Source organism: Podarcis filfolensis (genome assembly GCF_964270895.1).
Source record: "Podarcis filfolensis genome assembly, chromosome: 10".
Taxonomy (NCBI): domain Eukaryota; kingdom Metazoa; phylum Chordata; class Lepidosauria; order Squamata; family Lacertidae; genus Podarcis; species Podarcis filfolensis.
In genome coordinates this window covers 31,424,280-31,434,485 of record NC_139612.1, presented here as the reverse complement: position 1 = coordinate 31,434,485, position 10,206 = coordinate 31,424,280, and the positions used below count along the sequence as shown (strand labels likewise).

Below are 10,206 nucleotides of genomic sequence, written 5' to 3'. Positions count from 1 at the left end.
GGGGGTGCGTGGTGTCTCCTATACCGTGCCCAGTCGTGGAGCTGGAGTTGCCAATATATATATAACGGTCTGACTCGAGGTACTTTTCTGTCTGCCTAATTTATATATATTAAAATTTATATATATATATGTGTGTGTGTATATATATATATATATATATATTATATATATCCCCCCTCGGGAGGAGGAGGAGGATATTTACACACACACACACACACACACACATATATAGTGTTGTTTGTGTGTGTGTGTGTATATATATATATATATATGTGTGTGTGTGTGTGTATATATATATATTAGGCAAACAGAAAAGTACCTCGAGTCGGAGCGTTGGCCACCTTGCTCAGTAGACTCTGCAATAGCTGGCCGTTTGCAAACAGGAGTGTTTTACGGACCTTACCTGGAATGAACCCGGGACCTTCTGCTTGCGGAGATGTGCTCTAGCAGCGAGCTGTTTGCCCTTCCCTTATTTCCCAGCTGGAGATTTGCTGGAGCAAATCGGAGGCAGTGTTAAGAGCAGAGCATGCAACGTTCGGAGGAGTCAGCTGCTGGATCAGTCCTCCCTGTTGGCACACGGAAGAGAAAGAGAAGGCGCTCTCTTGCTTTCTTGTTCGAGAACTGCGGCTCCAGAGTGCCTTCGCTCCTGCTGCAAGTCCCATGCACAGGCAGCAGGAGGAACCAGGAGTGTGCGACAGGCACTGGCAGCAAGAGGGAGGAACAAACATTATAATGATGATCGGGGACATTTGAGATCCCAGCGACAGCGGGAAGCCAGTGCTGCTGATAGGATTCAAAGGCCCACAAATACATATTAATGATATATTAAGCCTCTTGTCTCCGGAGGATATAGAAGAACTAACATTAGATCCCAGGGACTGTGTAAAGGGCATTTGTCCCATCCTTGTGTTACAATTCAATACATGCATGTGTATGTACTGTATTTACTTCAATGTCTGCTTATAAATATAAAGGAAGCTAAAGGACAATGATCCATCTTCCTGTTTCTGGAAGATGAGTGGAAGGACCCTGTGTTGTAAGTCTGCATTGTACCCAGAGAAATGATGCTGGGACCCTGGCTGGAGCAAAGAATTGTATCCAACAAAATCCTCCTGTTAGAAAAAAAATTACTTCAGCTTGTGCAACAAGATTTCCTCTCCCAGCATACCCTGTTTGGGGAGTTGCCCCATCACTCTGGAACAGATTGCAGGAGGCATGCAGAAAGAGGCAGTTCCATTGCACAAGTAGAAATCCCACCGCTAAAAGGATGACTTAATTGGGCACAACTCAGTGTGACATTACATGTTTACTTAGAGGTCCCATTCTCTGATAGGGCTTAAGGTAAAGGTAAAGGGACCCCTGACCATTAGGTCCAGTCGTGGCCGACTCTGGGGTTGCGGCGCTCATCTCGCTTTATTGGCCGAGGGAGCCGGCGTACAGCTTCCGGGTCACGTGGCCAGCATGACTAAGCTGCTTCTGGCGAACCAGAGCAGCACACGGAAACACCGTTTACCTGCCCGCTGGACTGGTACCTATTTATCTATTTGCACTTTGATGTGCTTTCGAACTGCTAGGTTGGCAGGAGCAAGGACCAAGCAACGGGAGCTCACCCCATTGCGGGGATTCGAACTGCCGACCTTCTGATCGGCAAGTCCTAGGCTCTGTGGTTTACCCCACAGCGCCACCCGCGTCCCTCTGATAGGGCTTACTCCCACATAAATGTGTATAGGATTCCATACTGGTAGCCCAGTCCTCTATAGGCTTACTTGTAAAAAACAAGTCTCACCCCACCCACCTGTCAAAGTGGAGGACTCTGGAACCAGCCCACCAGCTCCCCACCACTACTTTACCTTGTGCAGTGCACCGCCTAAAATTAATCTCCATCTTTGCTAATATAAGGACTATAAGGCATACTTTTACTTGTGCTCTGTCCCTGAGGCAGCAATCCTAATCCCACTTCTTTGGGAGTAAATTCCTTTCAATTCAACATGAATTACTTCTGAGTAGATATGGTTAGGACTGTGCTGTTGCACACAAGACCTGCTTGTTATTAGAGATAGAGTCAACCAGCTGTTGACTTTTTCAACCAGAGAATCAATAGTTTCTTTTTCCAAATAGTTTTTGGTACAACCTGAATTTGTATTGAAACAAAATTTTTTAAAAATTCCTTCCAGTAGCATCTGAGTGACCAACTACGTTTGTTATTGGTATGAGCTTTTGTGTGCATTCTGAAGAAGTGTGCATGCACACAAAAGCTCATACCAATAACAAACTTAGTTGGTCTCTAAGGTGCTACAGGAAGGATTTTTATTTATTTATTTTTATTTTGTTTTGACTATGGCAGACCAACACAGCTACCTACCTGTAACCTGAATTTGTGTGTGTGTGAAGTACAGCCTTGTCTATCATAAGTAAGAAGCAGGCTCTGTTAAGAATTATAACTGTGTCTCAGATGGATTGTAGAAAAATCCAGAGACCATACATAGTTTAAAGAAATTGAAGGGAATGATTTTAAAAAAGAAAAACTCTGTAAAATGGTCATACACTGTTGCCACAGTAGATGTCACTAAAGCTAAAGTAACATTAACCAACTTCAAAACTAATACGGTATTACAATTCCTTCCCCCAGATCATAAAGTATAAAATCTCCATTTCTGCCAGATTAGACCAGATGTCCATCTAGTCAGCATTCTACTCTCACAGTGGCCAACTGGATGCCTTTGGGAAACCCACAAACAGGATTTGAGCACAACAACACTCTCCCTCCTTGTTTCCCCCCAGTAACTTGTATATAGCAGGCTTCCTCAACCTCGGCCCTCCAGATGTTTTGAGACTACAATTCCCATCATCCCTGGCTACTGGTCCTGCTAGCTAGGGATCATGGGAGTTGTAGGCCAAAAACATCTGGAGGGCCAAGGTTGAGGAAGCCTGTATTATAGGCATACTGCTTCCTACACTTTCAGTAGTAGCCATTAATAGCTTCATCCTCTATATATTTATCTAATCTGCTTTTAAAGCTATACAAATTGGTAGTCATCACTGCATATTTTCTTCGCCTGTGGGGCAGAGCCTGCAAACATCAAGATCTGCAGGTCCAAAAAGGGAAAACACAATAACTGGACCTCCATAATAATTAAATTAGGCTGCAAAGTTTTTAAGTTTGAATGCCAAGATGAAGTGTTCATGAAAACAACTGGCTGGTTTTGAGCATTGCCACATGGCAGTTGCTCTTCTTCTTGTTTCCAGCTTTTGGGATTTGTTATTTTGTACATACTCAGGCCAAAATGAAATACTCTGAAATATGAAATAATAGGGGATGGAGGAAATTTGGACTGTCCCACACACTGATTTATTTTAAACAAAACTAGCTTTAAAAAAAGTTACAGCTACATTACAAAAATTAGACAGATCAATATTAGACATGAATACACTTAGGCAAGAATAGCCAGCTGCACAAATATAAGATGGAGAACACCTAGCTTGGCCATAGTTTTGCATTCAGCGTGAACAGCTTGGAGCATGCTATGCAGATGACAATGTACAATGTACAATCTATTTCTGCCTGGCAGATATGAGGAATTACTAGCTGTGAATTAGTGTTGCCGTGCTCAGATGGAAATGTGAGAGAGCGCAATGAGAAGGCCTTATATCACATCCCTGGAATCTCTAGTGAAGGGATATCAAGTAAAAGGGCTGGGACCTGGGAGAACCTTTTTGCTTGACAGCTGCTGTCACAACTCACTTTCTGTTGTTTTTTTTACTGGGCCACATGTTTAATATAATTCTATAAATCTGCCCTCCAGCAAGCAAAACAAAATGATTAGAATGTAAAACCTTATGCCGGATTCACAGTTATTTCTCAGCTTAATTCTTACACAGACTACCGTAGGGAAGAACTTCTGCATGAACCAGAACCACTTGGCTAACTAATTCTATAAAGGAAATGCTAGTCTTGGTATACCAGTAGGGATAAATCATCAGGGTGCCAGCCTTTCTTAAGCCAACAATTGAGAGGCTGTTGCAGAAGAACAGACATTTTTCACAAATATGATGGCTCTAAACTGTTTTGGCTCTAGTCCTGCAGTGTTTGGAAAGTGTATTGACAAGGTTGCTAGGAGAAAAATGAAGAAGCCATGAACTGTGAAGCAGAAGGGAAGTTTCCCCTCAAGAAGAGGGAAGGAATAGTTCAAAAGGGTCCGGTTAAACAGTTAATGAAATGTAAGGGTAGGCAGTATGTCACCCCAACACAACAGAGTGCCTTTTATAAGTCAATCAGTGGGGCATTGTCTGATGGTGACGGTATCATTTCAGACCCTACTTTCCAAACCACCATGAATGGTCTTCCCCCAAAGATATGAGAAATATCAACACCCTGTGTTGGCATAATCATGGAGCATTATAATATAGTTTATGATAGTACAGTCTAGCAGAGCGATTCTATACTTGTGTTGCTCCAGGTCTGGAGATGTGTTGCAACTACGCTAGTGGAACAGCCCCTGCACCCAGTGCATGCTCAGCCCAGATGTTGTTGGGGCCCTCATCAGGTTGGTGGGACACTGTCTAAACCTCCTGACCCTGATACAAAACTCCACAGCCTCGAGGGCTTGGGAAAAGAGAGACCACGACTGCTCTGTGGCCCAGCTCTCCTATCAGTGGGGGTCTAAGAAAACACTTCCTCTGTCACTACAGAAGCAGATCAAGGCTGGTGAAGAGGGCTAGATTGATGTGCTTCTCCTGCATCCATCTGCCTGTTTCCATCTGCTGCCCCACTGTTTCTTTTGAAGCCCTGAAGCATGTAAACCAGCCCTCCTTAGATGCCTATATATGCAAGGTGAAAGATGCAAAGCTGTGCCTAAACTGACACAAACATCATTCCTTGCTGTCATGGGAATGGTACAGTAGTTCAGTTATCATGTTAATTCAGCTCATGGATGTCCTAATCACAAAGACCTGGGCCTCGGGCCTTTTTTGCAGTGGCTCCCCGTTTATGGAATGGCAAAATTTTCAAGGAGGGGGCCGGCTCCCTCAATATTCTCCCGCCTGCAGTGGGTCTTGCTGGGCCTCCCTCCACCTGCGACAGACTCTGTCCTGTCTCCCTATGGCCATGGCAGGCCTTGTGGCCGGCAACATGACATCACTCACATGTCATGCGTGTGACATGACACAGCACAAAGTTGGGCGGAACCCAGCAGCTGTGCTCGCCAGGGAAGCTCACCTGGCAAAAATGTTCATTAACTAGGCCATTGGCTGATTAACATTTTATATTCATTTTAAATGTGTTTGTGGGAGGGGGCTTTATAGTTTTGCTTTGTTTTTGTTTTTATTACATCTCTTATGTTTTCGTTTTTTATTTTTATGCTGTGAACTGCCCTAAGACCTTCAGACGAAGAGTGGCATGCAAATTTAAATAAATAAATAAACAAACAAATAAAGGATATAAATGGAATACTTTTTTTTGAAAAAGAAAAATGTTACATTTCTTAAGCAAAATAACTATATGTTTCAGTAGAGGGCACACAACCTCGGCCCCCTAAAAAAGAGGTGCTAAGTGAGTAAATTATTTTGTCTTAATGGTTTGTTAGGACAACACAAACGTCTATCGTGAGAAAAAAACATTGTCAATAGACACCATCTGTGTCATTCTTCCTGTACACATTGGTTCCGAGAAGTAGATGTTTTTCAGCTTACTTTTCATGATATCCGTACTATCATTTTCCCAGGGGGATTTGTCTCCTATTTGCAAGATTAATTGTTTATGTGGACTTTCCCAGGGTCCCTTTCCCTTTATTCCTCTCCCACTCCATCCCTATATAATATGAATCTCTGAAGCCCAAGAGAACCTTAGCCAAATCAGCATTCCATCTCTGCCCTGTTTCCTCCAAACTGCAGAAATGGAAAAAGTTAAGCTAGAACTGGTTCTTGTAAAAAAAAGAAACAAGGCATTGTATCTTAAGAAAGACCTGTGACTTTAGGATAGTGTTTCTCCGCACTACATATATCACTATGAAAAACTTGTGGTATTGTAGGCATTTAGCGCCCATCTATATTTTATGATCATTTATTTTTATAATACTCCAGTATCTTTATATGGTGCAGGCATTTATTTGGTGTAGACTATTATTTCAATAGCCTGTGAAGTGCTGGGCCTTAAGGAGCAATCAAACATCAGCATTAATCATAGCAGTGTTGGCTATTTGCAGTTTAGCTGCGATGCAGAAAGCTTGCTGGGGAGACCACGCATTACAAGGAACTAAAAAATAACTTTAACAAGGTTTTAATAGCAAAAACAAAAACTCCTTTTACACTAAATATATCAACAAGCATGACCCAACCACCAACCCATCCCCCAGGGTACTGAGACAGCTAGGTGCTGCACTTTATATACTACACCCAATTGCTGACACAGCTTAATTAACACAACTTAACAGCACCTGCTATACTCCTTCACAGCTGTAAAACTGGGTCATAGTATTTGCTCTGGCCCTTAAATACATGCACATCTAGTGGAACAATAATGAACCTTCAAATTTAAAGAGACCATTCAACAAGCAGGTGGCACGGCAGTTAACTAAATAAATAGGATAGATAGACATTTGCAAATACACTACAGCACTGTCCTAACCATGCCTACTTGGAAGTAATTCCTATTTGGTTCAGCGGTGCAATGGAATAGGGTTAGTATTGCAGCCTGTGCATTTACCATGGGCAGGATTCAAGTAATGTGCCCCACCAGCAGAAGCCCATGCAAGGGCTTCCTGCTAGTGCAATGTGGCTTTCCCATTCCTTGCACCCACCAAATTAACTGGCAGTGGTCAGATTATTCTGTCAGGCAAGCAGAATTGCTTGGGCTGACTGAGTGAGCTGCATAGTGCTATGTTGAATTCCTCCCCATCCATTTGAAGAAGTCCTGTATAGATACAGTGCACAGAAACTAGAAGTGATAAGTTAATTTGTAGGTAACTAAAGTTTGCACCAGAGATGCCACACAATCTGTTTATAATTGGAGCACCATGTCCCATCAGTTATACTGACATATTAGTTTTGTTTTAATTGGCGAGTGTAACCAGTGGAACATTCTCATGGATAGAATGTAAAAAAGAACGATTCTATCCTTAATGTAGGCTCATTGCTGGGATAGGATTGTACCTAAACTTCCTTTTTCACAGTGCTTGTATCCTGTTGCTTTGTTCTTTTCTGCTGAGTATTAGCCAGGTCACAGGGCTGCTACTGATGAGTTCTCTTTTAATATAGATTTTTAGACGTATACTGAGCTTTTCACCACGTCTGGTGGCTTAAAACACAGAATATACACAATTTTGAACATAAATTAAAACATTGGAGAACAAAACTTTAGAACACCATTCATGTCATGAGGGCCTGAAATAAAACCGTTTTAAACTTGATGTCAGAAACTTAGCAGTGAAACTTGCACTGCACACTTCCACGAGACTAGCCAGTAAGTTGGGTCCGAAGAGGAAGTCAGGATCACAAGACAAATGAGGCTGTACAAAGGCCAAGCCAAGAAGCCAAGAACACACCAGAGCCTGTAAAGACCTCATTGCTTGAGCAACGCTCAGCAGGAATAATTTACTCCTGGTGCCCCGCCCAAAGACATGTTTGTGGGCAAAATGGGAGGACTTCAAAATACCATGTGGGGTGTTTGAAAGGGCCATGCTGGTAGATGAGACAATCAGTTTCCACTGGATATATTCTTTTTCCGCTTTAACAGCTGTTTCGATGGAAAGTGCTTCCCCCTCTTTGAGCAAGAGACACTTGGTGGGAGTGTGCCTTGCCCCAGCAAAGGATCCACCAGGAGCTCACTTTAAGCTCCTGGTTGTTCCTTTGAAGCCCCGTCCTTACCTGCCACACACCTGATATTACATAATCATGTCAGGTGTAGGGTGGGTGGACATAGTTTAGCCAAAATGCCCTTGCAAGTCAATTGAAGAGACCTGGCAGGCCTGAGGTTCTCCACCTCTGGGATAGATTATGAGACCTGCAGGTATCATATCCAGTAGCACTGCCCAGCGGACGAGGTATCAGGTGTCCAATTGTTATTTATATATACAACAGGTACAAAAAGGAGTGCTAGTTTTTCATCAGAATTGCTGAAAGCACCAGAGTCTGACAAGATCGGAAGCCCCAAGATATCTCTTTCTCAGCCTCTATCTCCAGATGATGTCCTCGTCTTCCATAGGCCCACCCCACGCATTTGTGTTTGCCCACACATAAAACGAAACCCTATTTTTTTAACTCAGGCCCATGCACCTAAACTTACACTGCTCTGGGGACACCTGGCAATCATCTTCTGTTCTTCAGGTGAGTGTGCTGGAATCATCATCTGAAGTCCATGTGGTGTGGTAGATCCTGGGGTAGATCTTCCCCATCCTGACCACAACATTAGTTAATCAGATGACCAGCTTCAAGCTGGTAGTTGAGACTTGGCAGCACTGAATTGTTTTTCTAGAACAAAATGTAGAAACACTGCACATTTGTCCGGCTGCTCTATGCATTCCTTGTAATTCAGCTAGAGTGTGATTGGTTAGGCTCTCTTTGTGTGTCATGCACCCAGCTCCAAGCATGTATGCTTGCCTTAACTCATCCCTGCATGGCTTGATAGTGATCCATCATTCCAAACACTAGAAAAATATTTCAATACCAGATATTTTTAGTAGGAAGTCATTTTTAATTGCTAGCCTAGCTGCAGCAAAGGGTTGTGCAATACACAAGTTGATTTTTCGCAGCTGGATTGAAACTAAGAGGTTCTACTTCAATCAGAGGGCTCCCAGTATAATCCTTTCTGGTATTTTGAGTGGTATCGGGGCAATAATATGCAATGCTGTATCTGTTTGATCCTCATTGTCTTGCACTAATCTGTGTGCGTTTCTCCTAAGTATACGCTGCAATGGAATTTATGATAGCCTGATCCCTCCTATGAGTTCAGTTTAAGAGGAAAGAATGGAAAAACAGTGCTGCTTTCCATAGTATATTGAGGACATTTATTGAGAAAATGAAAAATTGGGTCTACACACCCTACCTTCTGTTGCTGTTTTCCAGCTGGCCATCCTCATGCAATAGTAGCACATTGGGAAGCAGAGTCCATGGACTGTGAATTCCGCCTGGTCAACCTATTCCTTAGGCAAGCTGATGAAATGGAGCTGAGTGACCTCTGAAAGAAAAGCAAAAGACTATGTAAAGTCAGAAGGAACTCCCATCAGCCCAGCAAGAAGGGTAATGGGTGATGGTGTAAGAGGTGTTCTTTACATGAAGGATGGTGACCAGTCAACTTTGTTCAGAACAAATGCTTGGCACAGATAAGGCATAAGGAAAGCCCACCAGAAATCTCTCTCTTCAGTGGCCTCAGCGCACTGGGCTCTAGGGCTCCCCGGGCTTATAAAAGCTTAACTAGAACTGCTCCAGGCTCTGGTGAACTGGAACACATAATACATAGACTAGTATTACAGATGGGTTTGTAGTCCAACAACATCTGGAGGGCCACAAGTTCTCCATCTCTGTCTTCACAGTCTCAGGGGATCATATGCTTTGGAACAGAGGATAAAGGGGGCCCAATGAGATTAAAATGGCATGTAAGAATAGAATCTATTAAAAAACACACACACTTGTACTGCACTATAAACAATCACCCGAAAATGCCAGCGCAAAGGAAAATAGAGTTTGCAGGCCACCTCTGCTAAATGCCTACATGTTGAAGAGGTGCTGCTGAGTTAAGGGAGATGGGTGATGGGGTGTCAGTCTCTAGGTGTGTCCTAGAGACTGGTGGATCATCATTCCCAGGACCCAGAATGCTCCTCCTTTCCAGAAGCAGCACCAGCTGTCAGTGGCACCCGCTGGGAAAGCTGATGCACGAATAGGATGTGCTGGGAAGGAAGGGAAACAGAGCACATACCATGTGGAGTTTTCCGACAGCTGAAAATGTGGGAGCACTGCTGACAACGTGGGAGCACTGCTCCCACAGCTGGTCTCTGGCCTCCACCAGTGGGTTCTCCATTCATGCCCTCTACCAACTGAGCGAAGGGGTTTCCTCATTCCTTCTCCAGGCATCTGGCTGTATATGTTGGCCTGGTTCTTAGTGGGGCACTGCCTACATATTTAAGTGGAAACTAGGAGCTTGTGGGTCTTCCCTTATTTAATGTGGTTTCCTCTCCGGCTACCTGATTGTGCAGAGTACGGTGTGTGTTCTAGGTT

The 10,206-nt window shown here is 43.4% G+C and overlaps 1 long non-coding RNA gene across 1 annotated transcript; it reads right to left on the bottom strand.

The window, feature by feature from the left end:
- Positions 1-260: 260 nt before the first annotated feature.
- Positions 261-10,177, bottom strand: LOC310743991. The gene is made up of 3 exons (XR_014539310.1): positions 9,908-10,177; positions 9,038-9,169; positions 261-566 (listed from the first exon to the last, which is right to left on the bottom strand). It is a non-coding gene; the product is annotated as an uncharacterized lncRNA (long non-coding RNA).
- Between the last annotated feature and the right edge of the window lie 29 nt (positions 10,178-10,206).